We start from the raw sequence: 20,231 nt of genomic DNA, 5'->3' as shown, positions 1-20,231 counted from the left end.
CTGGGTATGCGGTAGACACCAGACTGACCACTTCCCGCACACACAGTGGGCAGCGGTTGGCAGTACATGGTCCACAGGCCTGGGGTGAAGCGACGTGTCAGCGTGTCGGCCAGCCTGAGCCGCAGATTGCAGCTGGAGCACACGATATGGTTGGGGCAGCACGACTGGATGGCCATCTGTCCGCGAGTACGGAGAGGGGTGAGGCCAGTGGAGGTGGCCGGAGGCCTGGCCAAAGAAGGATGTGATGAAGGTCCATGACCTCTGAGACGGTCCAAAGCCTGTCTGAGTTCCAGCTGAGCCCCATGCACTCTAGCCAGCTCTCTCTGGTGCTGCAGGCCCAGAAAATGCAGCCTCCGGCACAGCTGTATGCTCTCCAGCCGGACAGCGTTGGCCACCCAGCGTTCTGAGGGACAGATATCATCATGATTACAGCGCTGATTAAAGTGTGTTCATCTTTGTTTGATCTGTTTTATACTGCAGTAAAGAGATTTACTAGACATTTTGCATGTAACTTAATTGTGTGAAAGACATAAAATTACATTTAACTTGCATTGTATTAGCTAGAGCTTCTACCTGTATTGTGTAATGTGAAGTTGCATAATCCATAATGTATAAAGCAATTGTTCATATTCAGCCACAATATCACAACATTATTCATGAAACAGCAAATCAAACCACAAATAATGGTGGCAAATAATGTATATTGCAAAGATGTAGCCATGATCTCTTGAAGTTTGTTTATTTGGTGGTTATAATAGAAGATACTTATGACACTATATATGTCTTAAAGGATAATAACACCAATTTTTCTAAATTTCTGCCTTTCTTTGACTTCGAAATGAACATTTTAAAGGGCCCATATCAAAGAAAACTGAATACAATCCTCACTTCTTTTCAAATAAAATACTTGTGTTTTATGACAACATTGTTAAAATTTCAAAACTTACTTGTCAGTTGTTCATGTATGCAAACTAATCTGTAAAAACACCTGTAAAAACACTTTGTTTCTGTGATGCCCTGAAAACCAACATCTACAGCAGTTTAGCTCATCCCATGCACACTGAAGTTATATGGAGCATTTCAACCCAGGGGGCTTTTTGAATAAGGTGCAATGCAGGACAGCCAATCTGACCAGAGCTCATTTACACATATCAGTCTTACAGGCAATAAAAATAGCATGTTTAATTCTGTTTAATAATTTAAATGATAAAGAGAGGTTGATAATGGTCATATAAAAATAAACTATGGCTATTGTTGGTACATAAACCACACTAACATTAACACTAAGGGAGAAAAAAGACAAACAAAATGTATTCATATGGGCCTTTTCATATTTAATCATTAATATCATACGTTCTTAGTAAGACATGTATCAGTTTTAAAATCTGAACCACAACAGTACCTTTCTCATTAAGTCTCTTCTTGCCTTTAGTCAGTGCTGTAAAACCAGACATGCTCAATGAAGATGATCCACTATAACTGTCTGCAAAATCAAGTGGTTAAATTGTGAATACTACTATAAATGAAGTTTAAAGTCAAGATTTAATATCACTGTAATATTGCTCACAAAGGACCCCATACATGCTGGCAAAATGCATTGTAAGATAATACATGAATACAGGTTCTAATTAACTTCTTCTATCTAACTTCTTCTTCTATAAAAGCACACAGACATAGAAGATAATGGCAGGAAAAATAACTGTTTAATTTACTAGTTAAAAGATTCTCATAGTTTATGGGGATGTTTTTTTTTTCATTTTACAAGAATAAATGCAAGAAATTATATGAGTAGGATGGAAAAAAACATGTAGCAACTTACCTGCAAATAAAACTGTTATCCTACATTTCCATGAAACCAGCTGATTTCAAATAACATTCCTATACAGTCTTCCTGCATATGCACTGGCTTATAGTTTCCTAGCTAGATTCTCTCGCTTTCTCCTCACCTCTTTACAACAGAGCTGTGGAGCCTTCCAGGATTTGTAACAGAGGGGCGTAAGCCTAGTGCCGTAAAACTCAGGACAGGAAAGTAACATAACTACCATAGCCTAAAGGAGGGGCTGGAAGGGGTGAGTAATACACATTTAACCTGAAAATATTTCTTAGCAAGTGGACATAATAAATGAATCATCATCGTCCCACAAAAACAATTTTTACTTCTTTGCATAATCTGAAAACTCCTTTTACCTTAGGTACTATGTTAAATTGCCATGACAAAGGAACCAATAGAAATGGTTATAAATTATTTGGGAAAAATATCATCACATTAAATTCTATTACAAGTTAAGAATGTTTCTTTCTTTTCCTGTAAAGTTGCGATTTTGGAAGTACAAATTTTATTTAAACCACGACCAAATTATTTTGTCATTCATTACCAAAGACTGGCATTATAGGCCACTGTGTACAGGGTGCTGCATGTGGTGCGACCAAACCATTATAGTATTATGAACTTTTTAGATGATATTTGTTAAAAATAGAAGAAGAATAGAAGTCATAACAGCAAAGAGTCTATATCTCTTTGCATAAGAGCTGACATGTTGCAAATAGTACAACTATTTTAAACTGTAGAATGTCTCTGACAATATATCATTCCTTTCTTCTCCACCCTTACTACCTGTGTTGGATTCTTTAATGAGTGATGTTTCTGAATAATTTCTAAGGATCAGTTTCCTAAACCTGGATTAAACTGCAAAGCCAGAGGGGTTTCACCTTTACAAACCCTATTAATTCTAGGTTTAGGCTTAATCTGGGTCTGGGAAACAGGCCATAAATAAATCTCAGCTAAAACTAGGAGTCATTGTCATCACATATTGCTTAAAGCTCTATGTAAACATTGGTAGCGCTTTATTTGAACTCTGCTGGATAACACTGATATAATCATGCCATAAATACTGTATATGTGACTGATTTTGTTCAGTAATGTTATAGTCATGCTATCCATCCATTTTCCAAACTGCTTCTCCATCAGGGTCACACGGGGTCAGCAGTCATTGGGCAGAAGGCAGGATAGACCCTGGACAGGTCACTAGTCCATCACAGGGCAGACAGACAGACACAGAGAGTCAAACACACACACTCACACCCAGGGGCAATTTAGCATGTCCAATTGGCCTGACTGCATGTCTTTGGGCTGTGGGAGGAAACCAGAGAACCCAGAGGAAACCCACGCAGACACGGGGAGAACATGCAAACTCCACACAGAGAGGACCCGGTCGGGGAATTGAACCCAGGCCCTCCTCGCTGTGAGGTGACAGCACTACCCACCACGCCACCGTGCTGCCTGGTCATGTTATCATTACTGTTGTCATTATTTTCGTCATAATGAGTGATGCCATTATGGCTGACTGAAGTACACTTAATAGATTATTTTATATTGTTGAATTGTGTAGTAAAAATAAAATGAATAATGAGTCTTAAAATACATAACTGAATAATACACTTACAGTTTAACCCTTAAAATCCCAGGCTTATTACATACTTAGGAGTATTATTCAGTAAAGGAGTTCAATGCAAATAGTCAGAGCTGTTCTTAGGTCAACAACATGTATGGCCATGTAAGGGGTTAACCCATATGTTGACTTGTTTCATGCAGCACTAACAATCTGTCCCATAGATTTTTAAAGTTTTCTGCCTAATTAAATCACTAAGATGTAAACAAAGCCATTTGGAGTGCTTTGATGATGTGAAATGTGCGGTTCTAGAATTTCTTTTTGTCAGGCTTGTTAGAATTGTTCACTGTGGTGATAGAAAGTGAAGTCTTTAATGTCTCTAAAAACGCCCTCACAAAAAGGTCACAGATACATTGCCTGAGACATTGTTTTGAGGTCCGGTTCCATTATCAACATTACATATACAAACTCATAAGACGTGTAGGTTCACTGGTAGATTCGGATACTAAATAAAATGAATGTCACATTTGTAAGCATCCATAAACACAATTATAACAGGTCATAATGCGTTCATAAGGCATCATAAATATGTCTATAAATCTTTATAAAAATAAATTGTTATAGCCATGTAATGATGCAAGGTACCCCCTTAGCACATTACCACTATAATGACTGTAGACATACTCACCTATTTTAACATGTACTGCTCATACTCACCTTCAAGTCCTAAAAGAGTACTGATTGTGACTCCTGGGCTTTTACTTACCTGGGCGAGTCCACCCTCTGTAGTAGAGGAGGGGAGTGAGAACCAGTAAATACAAAGAGAAAAGTGAATAATGTGAACATTGTAAATAACAGTGATTGATTACTGTTTCTATGGCCTTGTATTTTGACAGCCACGTATAATGTTGTACCATATTCATTTCAGCATGTAAATATGAAATGTATGGTTTATTTTCCTACCTGTGGGGGGAATGGAATAGCTTGGGGGAGGAGCTACCTGTATTTATGCGGCTCCGTAACCACAGTTAGGGGTTCTTCTTCCCCTTTGGTAGCAGTGCTGGTCTACACCTGTTTGTAAGGATTATTTGAGTGACTAGACTTATGTGACTTTGCAGTCACAGTCTAATTACCTCAGTTGATTGAGGTCGTGTTTGTTTTTGTTTTTCTTTTTGTTTTAAACGTGCGCCTGTAAATACACCGTTGTGGCAAAATAAAAGGTGACGGGTTAAAAAAGAACTTGTCTACTTCTGCCCCTTTCTTTTTCAGTGCCTAGCTACCTTGCCCTACACTACCCATAAGGTGTACCATTTTTATTCTTTTGGGGGTAATTGTGGTTACGCTTTATCGCAAGCCATACTTATTATGCACTGTAAGTTGTTAACATAATGCATTAGAAGTACTGTTCATAACAAATTATAAGAGCTCATAAAGTGTATTTGTGGACTCTAAGTAAAGTGAAGCATACTGTAGTAAAGCCTCCTCCAGTGTTAAGAGTGAGGCTTCAAGTACTTACTGAAGAATTTAATGGAACACTAAAACATACACAATGGAAATCTCAGGACTTTGTATTTGTCTTTATTTTACACTCTCCAAGCTGGGACTGACTTCTTTGGCACTGACAGTACATGTTATAAACACTACTTATAATGCATTACATTAACAATTTATAATGTATAATAAATATGGCTATAAAGTGTAATTTAGTGTCATTCATTTTATCAATATTTATAGCCATGTTTATAATGCCTTAGGAATGCACTATAACATGTTATAAATGTGTTTATAGATGCTTACAAACGTGACATTCATAGAAAGTTTTGCCATAAAATGGCTATATTTGCGTTGTAGGCACACAACCTTTACTTACTGTTACCACCACTGTAAAGAAAACCACGTCAATAAGTTTCTCCATGATACACCATTTCACACCAAACTGTTCTGAATGACTTTGTTTGCATCTCAATCAAGTAATTATACAAAAAATATATGAAAAATCAGAATTTCCCTCTAAAGTCTCCGGTTCAGATCTTACCCAGACTGCAGCTTTGCAAGCAAATGCACCAAAGCAAACGCATATTGCTACGTCTGACCAGGTGGGCCAGAAAATTGAGAGCAGTGGAAGAATGTGATGGGTCTGTCAAGGTGATGAAGAGGAAACATTTGCACTGTCCTCTGGCACAAGAATAAGTGGGGGTTCTAAAGCACAACAAGAACACACAGCTTATAGAATGCAGTGTAGTTTGCTCACCTTCAAGAATTTTATATTGTCTAGAAGTTTCTCTTCAGCATCCATCTTGAGATCTAGAGCTTCTCCCTCCTACCTGTGTTTGACTAACAACATCTGAACAGTGTTTTACACAGCTGGGCAAAGAAAGCCACATTTTCAAGATAATGAAATCTGATTTGTTTTCTTTGAGCTCTGTATTATGGTTAATTTAAATCATTATGCTCTCTGCCAAGGTTTGTTTTATTTCCTCACCCCTGCAATCACTGCATAGCAACTGTTGCTATCAAGCCTTCAGTTTAGTATCAGCATCCGTCATGTCCATAAGCATAGTCCCTAGCATAAGGTGAGAACTGAGGTTCTTGGTAGTTTCTGTGACGGGAGTGAAGAAATTAATCAATCAACAGTGACTGGTTCTCAGCTGCCCTCACAACAGTTGTAATTAGGCCATATATTTAACTGCCTGCTAAGCTTATCTCCTTACGAGATGCTGCGCTAATGTTACCCTTTGACTTCTCAAGATGTTCAGGTATGCCAACATGCACACTGTATGCTAACCTACAACACAGATATGATAAAACTATGAGAGTTTATGGGCGTTATTAATATATTATGCTTATCAGAGGTTTTTTTTTTGGACAGTTCCAAATTTTAACATTGCTAATTTTAGCTAAACCAGTACGCTTTAGTCTTGTTCCAGTAGTTCCTTGAGTAGTGTATTGTGTACTGTTCAATTTTGCAACATAATAAACAGAATACACACACACACACACACACAAACAAACATCTTCTAAACCGCTTATCATTCTGGGTCGCACAGGGGGGTAGGGGTGGGGGGAGTGCTGGAGCCTATCCCAGCAGTCATTGGGTGGAAGGCAGGATACACTCTGAAAAGTGGCGGCACGGTGGCGTAGTGGGTAGCGCTGTCGCCTCACAGCAAGGCGGGCCTGGGTTCGATTCCCCGGCCGGGCGACCAGGGTCCTCTCTGTGTGGAGTTTGCATGATCTCCCCGTGTTTGCGTGGGTTTCCTCTGGGTTCTCCGGTTTCCTCCCACAGTCCAAAAGACAAGCCAATTGTGTAAAATGATCAAATTGTAAGTCGCTCTGGATAAGAGCGTCAGCCAAATGCCGTTAATGTAATGTAATGAAAAGGTTAGCAGTCCATCTCAGGGCTAATAAACTGAATAATGGATCTTAAAATAGATAACTGAATAAATATCAGTTTAACCATGCTTCTTACATACTAAGGCCTATCAGTAATCAGTAAAGACCAAGCAAGATCATGGTTCAACATGACTGGTTCTCCGTCCTGCATGTGATGCTCCGCCATGCCCCCTCCTTCACAGAGGGGTTCTGTTATCTTTGTCAATATTTTGGTAATGTTAGCTAAATGTAAGCTATGTTTGCTAGTGTTAGCTAAACCAGTATGCTTTAGCCTAGTTACAGTAGTTGCTTTGGACATCAAGCTCTGTAGTCTACCATGGAGTTTTACTGTGTCACATACTCACAACCGACTACAACAGGTGTGAGCAAGTTCACTGTTAGCTAGCATATTATATGGCAAATTATATCATATGGCAAATTATCATGTAACATACTTAAGAGATCAACTGGTATATTAGACTGAATAGACCACGTGTCGTCATTTTGTAGTCGGTGCCATGTTCTTATGGCCATATTAGGAACTCCGGGTCTAAGCTTCATTTCTCTATAGCCAGAATGAATTGGGTTATAGAAAAATCATCTCTATCGCACCCTGTGTTAAATAAAAATGCTCAGAACCCGATATGTTTTGTCCTGTGAACATTTTTCCCTCAAGTACCACGGGATCCTCTGAATTATGAGGTCATTAAGATTCGAAATATGAAGATTGCTACATATGAGCTAATGGTACTGCACACTGAATTCGCGTCATTTGACTGGCAGCCTCCTTAAGTGGTTTTGGCAGTGTACATTTCTATGTACATAGTTACAGCCCTTCTGACGTCATGGTATCTAAAATATGTCTATTTTTTTTAGTGACTGCCTTCAGGCGTACACATCCAAAATGAAGAAGTTCATGGATTAACGATTTTTCTTTCTCTTTTATGACTTAACAATATTTCAACTGTGAAATGAATGTAGACCAATATGTAGTATAAACTCCATACACCTCTGATCTCGGCCATTTCCCATCAGGAACTGCAGACGGACACGCAAATCCACCTTAGGGGAATCCCAGAGGCCATCTTAAGGGCTACTCCTGGGACAGAGTGAACACAAACGTGGACTTCAGGGGCAAAACTTGCCCACAAATTATTGCAACCTGATTTATTTTCCTTTCCAAACCTAAAAAACAGAGAACAAAGCCATATATAAGCCATGGAAATAAAATACTTCAAAATGCTTTTTACTTCAAACAGAGTTTCTGCAAGATCCTTTTAGTCTCTGTGTCCAGGGATAATTCAAAGGAAAAAAACAGGTCATTTGTTGGTTTTAATGTTGCACAAAATCTATATTGTGTTATTACATGACAACATAGACAGTTTTTACACATCATATTCTCCTAAAAATAAACTCCTAGGCCACATTTTATTTTCTGTCTGGTGACGGTTGCTGGCTTGAAATCAAATGTATTTCAGATACAACTCTGTACAGGATCACAATAGGTTTTCTTCTGATTCCATCTCATTCCGGTGCCTTCCCCTTAACCTTCCCTCATATAACATAGAGAATATGTTACTGCTGCAATGAGAAATGGCACTGCAAAATGAGTTGTGGTAGAAAACACTATATGCATGTGATACACTGCCTCCCTCTGCTGGTAATGATGGGAACTGCAGGAGGGATCTCCACTTAAACTGAACAAGGAAAGGCTGACTAGAATGGAGCACAATTCACATCCAAATAATAAACAGAAAATGGAATTTCCCATTTTTTCATTAAAACATTTTTTTTCTAAAGAAAAAGAGCAACCAAATGTTTACAACTAAACTGACCTGTATGCCACAAATGCTTTGCTAATCAAAATGTTGAAACCAGAGTAAACCAAGAGCAGTAGGTCTTATTTCTTCTTTGTCTTTTTCTTATTCTCCTCCTCATCATCTTCTTCATATTTGCTTTCCTTCCATTGGGAAGAAACAAAATGATGATGTTTGAAGGTTTGTTTATTCAGTCAACAAACTATATAATCTTTCTGTAAAATGATAAATTGAGTAATGTATAATGGCCCCAAAACATATTTTAATGTTTGTGCCACTTATAAAAAAGTATTAAGTCCTTTTTGCTATGAAACACAATGTCAAAACAACAACATAAAAAAACTATTTTAAACAGATCGTCCAAAAGCTGTAATTTTCCTTTTGGCAAAGTATTCATTAAAAATGCAGCTCATGTGTTTCAGATCATTACCATTCTCAGACCTCTGCAGGTTCACATCCAGAATGTCTTTGTACACTTCATGATCCCATCAATGAATGACACCACTGAAAGTGAAACAGCCCCTAGACTCTGATGTCTCAATCTCTGTGCTTTACACAGCTCTTAGTGCAGTCTGGATGGAATTCCTCTCCAGGTTTTCTCCATACAAAGAATCTACCATCAGCTCAAAGTTGTGCTAGAAGTCTTTTTCTCTGAAACAGATGTCATTTTATTAAACATTTAATGAATTTAACTTATGGTTCAATTGTCTCAAACCACCTTGTGGATACAGAAATGCCAAAGAGCTTGCTTTGATTGGTTTATGATTCTAGTACATTTGTATTAATGTCATATGATATAGTTATACACTGGAAGAATGTCTAAGTACTCATCAGATTTTTTAAAATAACATGTAAATTTCATAATTTTATTGACAGTTCTTCAAACTGGATCAATATGATAAATTAAGCAAAAAAAAAACCCTAAACCCCTGGGAAACTGGAGCAGGATTAGAGAAACAGATGTACAATTATAACAACTGAAAAACACCACTGTATTTTCAAATAGTTGTTCCTGGTCTATATGGTACTGTGCCAAAGTCACAGAGCACACTTTCATTTATTTTAATTACCAGTCAAAACAGCCATGAAGTTCAAATTCATTTTTCAACAGTAGAAAAACAGGAACCTTCAATTTAATAGTAAAACGTTTTATAACTATTAATCTATCAGTATTTAATTTGTTAACTGTTTACATTTGTGAACTTTATGGACACTTTAAATTGTCCGTCCTTGCAATCCTAAAACCAACCAGTTAAGGTCGTGTCCTCTCTGTAAAAAAGCTGCTCCCAAAGATATCAGTGATGTCCCCCTGCAAACAGACACTAACATTCACATAAACAACTACCCAAACTCACCTCAGCTGCCTTGCATTTTTTTCTCCTGTGCATCTAAAGTGACTAGAGGATATATTTCTGAAGAGACTACATAAAAGACCATTAACTTGCATGATAAAGAGGAAGTCAAAGGGAAACAAGTGGAAAAAACAGGAGTTTCCAAAACTGGAGTTAAAAAACTGAGTAAGAACTGGAGAAAATGGGACTCCTAATGACCATGCAAGACCTGGTAGACCACCAAAACTGTCACCTCAGACAAACAGTACTGAAAGCTTTTAGAGAGGAGAAAATCAACCTCCACTAATGCTTCAAATCAGAAAAAATCCACAAGTGTTTCTGTCCATCTTTGCACTGTAAGCAGACAACTTGGGGTCATTATTTTGCTGTAGAATGAAGTTCTTCTCAGTCAAGCACTTCTCAGAGGGCACTGCATAATATCTGAAATTTTGCTTGAACCTATCAACATTTATTAAGCTTTCAATCATAAACAAATCACTAATTTCAGTTGATGTTCAGCTGTGTAACTATATGGTGTCTTTACTGAAGACTGAAAATAGACAAAAAAAGAAGAACATTTTCAAATTTCTCAAACTGAACATCTGAGACGTGGAGTAAGGTTGTATGGACAGATGTGTCTAAATTTCATATCACTGGTTGTAAAAGCATGTATGCCACCGAAGCAATGAAAGACCCTTTAACCCAATTCTACACATATCAGTCAGGCATGGTGCAGGAACAGTTCAAGTCCAGGAATGTAGAACAACTACAAATTGGTGATTCATTCTTGATTGAAGGCATCAGAAATACTGAGGTACAAACAAAATTCCATATATTATGCAGTTCCCTCTGAGAAGAGCTTGACTGAGAAGAACTTCATTCTGAAGCAAGATAACGACCCCAAGCACGCTGCTGATATCAAGGCACCCTTTATAAAGAAGCTGACGTTATCAGAACAATGGACTGACCACCCCGGAGTCCAGACCTCAGTATCATAGAATGTGTTTGAGATTACCTTGATCGAAAGAAGCAGAAATACACTAAATGACTAAACATTTGAGGTGTGGGAAAATATCTCTGCACAGTTCTTTAAAAAACTAAAGAATAGAAGGTGGACACATTCATTTCTGAAAAAAATGTAGTACTGCGTTTAGTTGTTTACGCTTCTGTGTAATTTTGTACCTAATGGCTAAGTGGCTAATAATAATGCCTTGGTAATGGCTACTGCTGCACAGGTCTGTAATGGTCGTTGGGAGAAACAGGAGATTTGGCCTGGAAGGACTCGCTTTTTGATGTTACAACGTAAGATGAACTAAACAGCACAAGTACAGCTTGTGAACGCGCACTGACGATTCACGTCTTTCTGCCGTGACGTAGCATATTAGAACACTCATTACCGCTCGCGCGCACGCAGTAAAGCTAGCTAAAGTTCAAGCTAATGGAGAAAGGGAGACGAGGACAGATTGTGCGGAGAGGGAAATTATAAAAAAGGAAAGCACTCGAAGAAGAAGCGTCTAGATATTTAAAAATGACCGCTTTATTCAGCAAGACACAACAGGTCAGCCGTGTAAGAACTATTTCGATAGTTTAGGTTTGCTTTGGTTGTGGTTTATAGCTTATGGCATCTTAACATTAGCTAGCTAGGTAACTAGCAGTGAAATATTCTCATCTGGTGCGTCACTGTGTCGCCCAAATTCACAAAATATAGCGAGATGCTCTTAAAAGTACAGTTTTGCCAGTCGGTACGCAGCAGTTTGTTTATTCGTGACTCTTCAGAAGATCTGTCTTGATGCCTGAGATTTGCATGACAAAAGTGCTTTTCAGCTGAGGTGCAGTCGCTCATTCATGGACGTTTTAAAAGCATATGTTATATTAAACAAGTGTGGATCTGATTTAGGTGCTTTTTTTAAAATAACTCATTCGTTTTTGTTTTTTTTTATCCTGGGACAATGTAAAGCTTGAGCCACATAGTATAAATTGTTTGGGGATGCTATATAGTTCTAGATACTTATCAATTTAATTATAGATTTTTTTATAATTAACTTTGTGTTTTTACTTTTTCTTTGCAAAGGTGGCGATAGCTAGTACACAACTAGAAGACACCTTCAGGAAGAATTCCAGGTATGGCTTACATTAGGTTTACCCAATAATAAAAAAAAAAAAACATACACACACATGTGTATATATAATGTGTGTGTGTGTTAGTGGAACCAGACTTTTTTCCAAGTCATTTTGGGCAGTTTCTTTTGGTCCATTCTTCATGTGATTTACACATACATACACACCGATCAGGCATAACCTTATGACCACCTCCTTGTTTCTTCTATGCTCATGTCCATTTTATCAGCTCCACATATAGGTGCAATTTACAGACTGTAGTCCTATGTGTTTCTCTGGACCCTCAAAGAGCAGGTATTATTTGGGTGGTGGATCATTCTGAGCACTGCAGTAACTCTGATGTGTTGGTGGGTGTTGCGCTGGTATGAGTGGATCCGACACAGCAGTGCTGCTGGAGTTTTTAAGTACCTCATTGTCACTGCTGGACTGAGAATAGTCCACCAACCAAAATGATCGTGCCAACAGCGCCCTGTGACTGCTGATGAAGGATTTGAAGATGACCAGCACAAAAAGTGTGCAGCAGATGGGCTGTTGTATCTGACTTTACATCTACAAGGTGGACTGTCAAGGTAGGAGTGTTTTATAGAGTGGACATAGTGTTTAAAATTCCAGCAGCACTGCTGGGTCTGATCCACTTGTACCAGCACAACAAACACTAACACACCACCACCATGTCAGTGTTGCTGCAATGCTGAGAATGATACCACCCAAATTGTACCTGCTCTGTAAGGGTCCATGGGGGTCTTGACCACTGAAGAACAGGGTAAATGGAGGCTTACATACAGATGGACTGTATGTTCAAAGCATTATTTACACCATGAAGTCTATGTATCAAAAAATCTGGAACAGATGATTCCAGGTCTGAACAACTGTCCCAGTCTGGCCCTGTTACAGCAAGCCAAAAACATTCAGCTAAAATCCACATTAGATATATGCTAAAGTTAATAAATTAAGTTAGTAAATGATGTGCATACTTCACAACAAGCCATACATGTTGCACAACAAATTTTGCATATTGTATTGCATGATTACATGCTTACATGCTGAAATGTTAAACTTGTTTGTCAAAACCAGTTGCTCATTTTCTGTGCAACACTGCAAAGCAACACTTTCACAATTATATGCTGTTAACACTTTTTTTCAGTTTTCAAAAAACTGCAAGCAGAGCGTGAAGCATAGATTAAAACCCGAAGGTGTGGTGTTCATGCAAGAAGGCCCACCAACTTAATAGAGTTGAAGCAGTTCTGTAAGGAGGAATGGGCTAAGACTCCTCCAAGTCAATGCTGTAGGTCAGTGTGCAGGGAACTGTTAGGTTGAAGTCATTGCTGCTTAAGGGGTACACATACTTTTGCAAAAAAAAGACATTTAACTTTCTTACTTAATGCAAAAAATGAAAAGTGTTTCTCTGTTATTTGCTTTATGTTCTCTATATCTAGTTATCATACATTTTGATTATATTTTAGGCCACATTTATGTAGGTTCACAGAATTTTGAGAGCACTGTAAAATCTTTGGCTGAGGAATGTTATTTTTAAACCGCTGAATTTTTTTGCTGGTACATTTTTAGCAAAGTGGAGGGCCTCAACCCATCCTTGTTTAAAAAGGACTAGGCCTTTCCTGGATGATCTTTTCATACCCAAGCATAATTACATTACTTTCTTTATGACATTTTCTGAACATTTCATAATGCAGCTGTAACAGCCTCTACACTCCTGGTAAGGCTTTAACTCGTTGTTGGAACACTGCAGTAAGGATTTATTTGAGCTTTACTGAGGTCATTTACAGATGCTGGATGTTTAATTCTGGATCACAATTGTCTCTCCTACTCAAAATAGACGAAAAATAAACCTGCTTTTCAGGTTTATTTTCAGGTTGTTGAGTTGAAGTGGCTGTTAAAGCAGGAAATGCACTAAAATGTGCAGGACAGTGGGCCTTCAGGAACAGGGTTGAGAGAGTGTTCTATACCAACTTAACTATGATCTCACATCATGGAATTTCATGAAAATTCTGTCCAAAATGTCCTTTTAATACCTGCAACGGTATCAAATTTCAAAACAAAATTGTGTATTTATAAAGTTTGTCCCAGCAAGTTTTAAGTCACCTATTAAATATTAAATGTAACTGACTGAACAGAGCTGAATTTTCACTACATGCAAATAAAACATGGAGAATAATATTTCTTTTTTATAATATTTTATTTCATAGGGCCGTGAAACAGTTGCACTGCTTCACAGCCAGATGCTGGAGGGCTTTATTTCCCTCTAGCCAACACTCTGTATTGGACATGGTGACTTTTCTCTATACATTTTTTAGTTTTCTAAATACAGAACACACTTCTTTACTGAAAAACAGACATGCTTGTCAGAAACACTGGTTGTTCAGCGCTTGTGGTTAGCACTAGATATTCTGCTTTTAAAGTGAAAAGAGAAGAGACAAAACATCACCTATTAACCACAGCAAAGATTTTGCTTACATTCACTTGACACAGTGTAACTATAGGCACCGTTTCTGTTGGTCCACTAATCATCAAATTTAAAACACAATGCAAAGAGTAACTGGATTTTTCAAGTTATGCAAAAAAGTAAAATCTGACAAAAATGAAGATCCAAGATTTTTTGCGCATTATGAAAAAGCAGAGGGAAACACTGCCTGCTGATGAAGCCAGTTTGTACTGTTGCTAATTGGCTATTGAAGATAGGACTAATTGTGCAGCTAGTCAGAGTTTCTGACCTTACAACAAGGACATTTCACTGGAATGATCAACAACTTGTGTGCAGAGCAGTGATGAACTTCAGTGCTACATAAGGTATACGATTTGCACTGTATTACTTCTGTACACAGTGGGAAATTAGAAAGCAGTGTTGTAGTTTAATAGAACATAAGCTGTTCCAACTTAAAGATGATCTCACATCATGGAATTTCATAAAAATTCATGAAAACACTGAGGTTTGAAGCTGTAATCAGCTCTTATGGTAAATGCTCAATTTTCTGCCTTTAAAGTGAAAAGAGAAGATACAAAAGTGCAGACAAAACATCACCTATTAACCAAGATGACAGCAGAAATTTTGCTTACATTCACTTGACACAGTGTAACTATAGGCACAGTTTCTGTTGGTCCACAGGATGATCTTTTCATACCCAAGCGTAATTACATTACTTTCTTTATGACATTTTCTGAACATTTCATAATGCATCCAGTCTTAAATTACCCAGTTACAACCTTTTTGAGATGGGTTTCAGGCCTCAATTTCAGAATGAACATATATTTACAAAAAACACAATGATTTCCATGAGATAAAACATTTTTTTTTTCAAATACAACTGAAAGTAGATTTAAACATCACTGCTTTCTGTGTTTAATTACATTTTACCTGCTATCCCAACTGTTTTAGAATTCAGTTTGAATAAAAACTACTAAAACCAAGGGTATTAAAATAGAGTTTTTACTCTCTCTGCTGCTGTAACAGCCTCTACACTCCTGGTAAGGCTTTAACTCGTTGTTGGAACACTGCAGTAAGGATTTATTTGAGCTTTACTGAGGTCATTTACAGATGCTGGATGTTTAATTCTGGATCACAATTTTCTCTCCTACTCAAAATAGACGAAAAATAAACCTGCTTTTCAGGTTTATTTTCAGGTTGTTGAGTTGAAGTGGCTGTTAAAGCAGGAAATGCACTAAAATGTGCAGGACAGTGGGCCTTCAGGAACAGGGTTGAGAGAGTGTTCTATACCAACTTAACTATGATCTCACATCATGGAATTTCATGAAAATTCTGTCCAAAATGTCCTTAAATAATACCTGCAACGGTATCAAATTTCAAAACAAAATTGTGTATTTATAAAGTTTGTCCCAGCAAGTTTTAAGTCACCTATTAAATATTAAATGTAACTGACTGAACAGAGCTGAATTTTCACTACATGCAAATAAAACATGGAGAATAATATTTCACTTTCAACCTTCTGGTTTCATGTTAATACACTGACACAACAGTTTAAGGTTTTGGAGGAATTACCACTGATGTTATGTTTTTTTTTTTTTTTTTTTTGTCATGCTTCCATCCGTTCCCTCTGTCTCTGCCAAACCTCCAGCCTCCTTTACCCAGATGTAACTGACTGAACAGAGCTGAATTTTCACTACATGCAAATAAAACATGGAGAATAATATTTCTTTTTTATAATATTTTATTTCATAGGGCCGTGAAACAGTTGCACTGCTTCACAGCCAGATGCTGGAGGGCTTTATTTCCCTCTAGCCAACACTCTGTATTGGACATGGTGACTTTTCTCTATACATTTTTTAGTTTTCTAAATACAGAACACACTTCTTTACTGAAAAACAGACATGCTTGTCAGAAACACTGGTTGTTCAGCACTTGTGGTTAACACTAGATATTCTGCTTTTAAAGTGAAAAGAGAAGAGACAAAACATCACCTATTAACCACAGCAAAGATTTTGCTTACATTCACTTGACACAGTGTAACTATAGGCACAGTTTCTGTTGGTCCACAGGATGATCTTTTCATACCCAAGCGTAATTACATTACTTTCTTTATGACATTTTCTGAACATTTCATAATGCATCCAGTCTTAAATTACCCAGTTACAACCTTTTTTTAGAAGTATTACAGGCATCAATTTCAGAATGAACGTATATTTACAAAAAACACAATGATTTCCATGAGATAAAACATTTTTTTTTTCAAATACAACTTAAAGTAGATTTAAACATCACTGCTTTCTGTGTTGAATTACATTTTACCTGCTATCCCAACTGTTTTATAATTCAGTTTGAATAAAAACTACTAAAATCAAGGGTATTAAAATAGAGTTTTTACTCTCTCTGCTGCTGTAACAGCCTCTACACTCCTGGTAAGGCTTTAACTCGTTGTTGGAACACTGCAGTAAGGATTTATTTGAGCTTTACTGAGGTCGTTTACAGATGTTGGATATTTAATTCTGGATCACAATTGTCTCTCCTACTCATCGTAAAGATATTAGATGGAGCTCCACTCTGGAGAGCAGAGTTGCACTGCTCCACAGACCAAAGCTGGGAGTCCTTTATTCCTGTCTAGCCAACATTCTGTATTGGACCTGGTGACTTTCCTCTGTAGTTTTTTGCATTTTCTAAATACAGAACACACATATTTACCGAAAAATAGACCTGCTTTTGAGATACACTGTTTTTTCTGGGTAGCTAACACTGAGGCTTTAACACTAAGGTTAAGAAGCTGTAATCAGCTCTTCTGGTAAATGCACGATTTTCTGCCTTTAAAGTGAAAAGAGAAAATACAAAAGTGCAGACAAACGTGGCAGCAGAAATTTTGCTTACACTCACTTGGTACAATGAGTAAAATCTATCAGTGTAACTATTGGCACCATTTCTGTTGGTCCACACGATGCAAAGAGTAACTGGATTTTTCGAATTATGTAAAAACTGACAAAAATTAAGATCCAAGATTTTTTTCGCAACATTGTACTAATTGTGCAGTTAGTCAGTCCTCTTAAATTTGAGTTTCTGACCTTACCACAAGTTTGACTTGAATGATCAACAAGTTTGTGCAGAGCAGTGATGAACTTGGACAAGTTCCATGTTACATAAGGTATACAATTTGCACTGTATCACTTTCTGTACACAGTGGGGAACTAGCAAGCAGTGTACTAGTTTAATAGTAAACAAGCTGCTTTAACAGTGTTTCTCTACTGTGGCCCTGGAGGCCTCCTGTCCTGCATGTTTTAGTGTGTTCCCTGCTCCCAACACACCTGATCCCACTAATCAGCTCATTAACAGCCCTTTGTTGAGTTGAAGTGGCTGTTAAAGCAGGAAACGCACTAAAATGTGCAGGACAGTGGGCCTTCAGGAACAGGGTTGAGAGAGTGTTCTATACCAACTTAACTATGATCTCACATCATGGAATTTCATGAAAATTCTGTTCAAAATGTCCTTTTAATACCTGCAACGGTATCAAATTTCAAAACAAAATTGTGTATTAATAAAGTTTGTCCCAGCAAGTTTTAAGTCACCTATTAAATATTAAATGTAACTGACTGAACAGAGTTGAATTTTCACTACATGCAAATAAAACACTGAGAATAATATTTCACTTTGAACCTTCTGGTTTCATGTTAATAAACTGACACAACAGTTTAAGGTTTTGGAGGAATTACCACTGATGTTATGTTTTTTTTTTTGTCATGCTTCCATCCGTTCCCTCTGTCTCTGCCTCCAAATCGCCAGCCTCCTTTACCCAGATGTAACTGACTGAACAGAGCTGAATTTTCACTACATGCAAATAAAACATGGAGAATAATATTTCTTTTTTATAATATTTTATTTCATAGGGCCGTGAAACAGTTGCACTGCTTCACAGCCAGATGCTGGAGGGCTTTATTTCCCTCTAGCCAACACTCTGTATTGGACATGGTGACTTTTCTCTATACATTTTTTAGTTTTCTAAATACAGAACACACTTCTTTACTGAAAAACAGACATGCTTGTCAGAAACACTGGTTGTTCAGCGCTTGTGGTTAACACTAGATATTCTGCTTTTAAAGTGAAAAGAGAAGAGACAAAACATCACCTATTAACCACAGCAAAGATTTTGCTTACATTCACTTGACACAGTGTAACTATAGGCACCGTTTCTGTTGGTCCACTAATCATCAAATTTAAAACACAATGCAAAGAGTAACTGGATTTTTCAAGTTATGCAAAAAAGTAAAATCTGACAAAAATGAAGATCCAAGATTTTTTGCGCATTATGAAAAAGCAGAGGGAAACACTGCCTGCTGATGAAGCCAGTTTGTACTGTTGCTAATTGGCTATTGAAGATAGGACTAATTGTGCAGTTAGTCAGAGTTTCTGACCTTACAACAAGGACATTTCACTGGAATGATCAACAACTTGTGTGCAGAGCAGTGATGAACTTCAGTGCTACATAAGGTATACGATTTGCACTGTATTACTTCTGTACACAGTGGGAAATTAGAAAGCAGTGTTGTAGTTTAATAGAACATAAGCTGTTCCAACTTAAAGATGATCTCACATCATGGAATTTCATAAAAATTCATGAAAACACTGAGGTCCTGCTTGTTTTAGTGTGTTCCCTGCTCCCAACACACCTGATCCCACTAATCATCTCATTAACAGCCCTTTGATGAGTTGAAGTGGCTGTTAAAGCAGGAAATACACTGAAATATGCAGAACAGTGGGCCTTCAGGAACAGGGTTGAGAGAGTGTTCTATAGCAACTTACGATGATCTCACATCATGGAATTTCATGAAAATTCAGTCCAAAATCTTTATTTAATTCATGCACCTATATACTTTCAAAAACAAATAATTCCCAGTCATGCATTCATAAAATGTGCCCCATCAAGTTTTAAATCACCTGTTAAATATTCAATGTAACTGACTGAACTGAGCTGAATATTAACTAGAACAATATTTCCCTTTGAATCTTGTGGTTTCATGTTAATAAACTATCACAACAGCTTATACCAGTGAATGATGTACCACTGGTATAATGCATTTTTATAAAATTTTATAAATTTACCATCCATTCTCTTGCAAAGTCATTCAAAAACTGTCCTGTCTCAAGTTCACTTTCCATTTACTTATTTTATTTTTATGTTGATGGAAACATTTGCAATGTTTTAACAACCTGAACACGTTGTAGTGCTGAAATGAATTGAAATGGATTGAAATTAATGTGTATGACATCCATGCTTTACACTCCTTTAGATTCAGGTGGGGTTCACTTGGAGTTCACCTCTTATGTGCAGGCAAACTTGTGTAAAAGGACACCTCTTTTTTATTTAATGTGAAGACAATTAGGAATAATGCATGAGCTGCTATTGTTGTATGAACTTATGATGCTGGAAGGTAAAGTTGCTGAAAGGAAATGCACTGTCCAAATATGATTGAAAAGGTATTCTTATTATAAATTAGAATCAAAATTACTTTATTTTACCATGTGTATTACACATAGATTCTCAGCATCTGACTCATTTACATAATCAGCCTACAGCAGGGTAGCCAGTCACAACAGAGACCATTTACATATATCAATCTGAAAGACCCAATAACAGCCTGTTTAATTCTAAGGGATAAGGAGAAATCAGAAAATGGCCATGTATGAATGAATTATGACTGTGTGTGGTACATAAAACCACATATTAAGTGTAAAAAGAAGTCTGATATTAGAACTT

This window comes from Pygocentrus nattereri, chromosome 1 (genome assembly GCF_015220715.1).
Source record: "Pygocentrus nattereri isolate fPygNat1 chromosome 1, fPygNat1.pri, whole genome shotgun sequence".
Classification (NCBI taxonomy): Eukaryota; Metazoa; Chordata; class Actinopteri; order Characiformes; family Serrasalmidae; genus Pygocentrus; species Pygocentrus nattereri.
Note: the sequence above shows the minus strand (reverse complement) of the source record.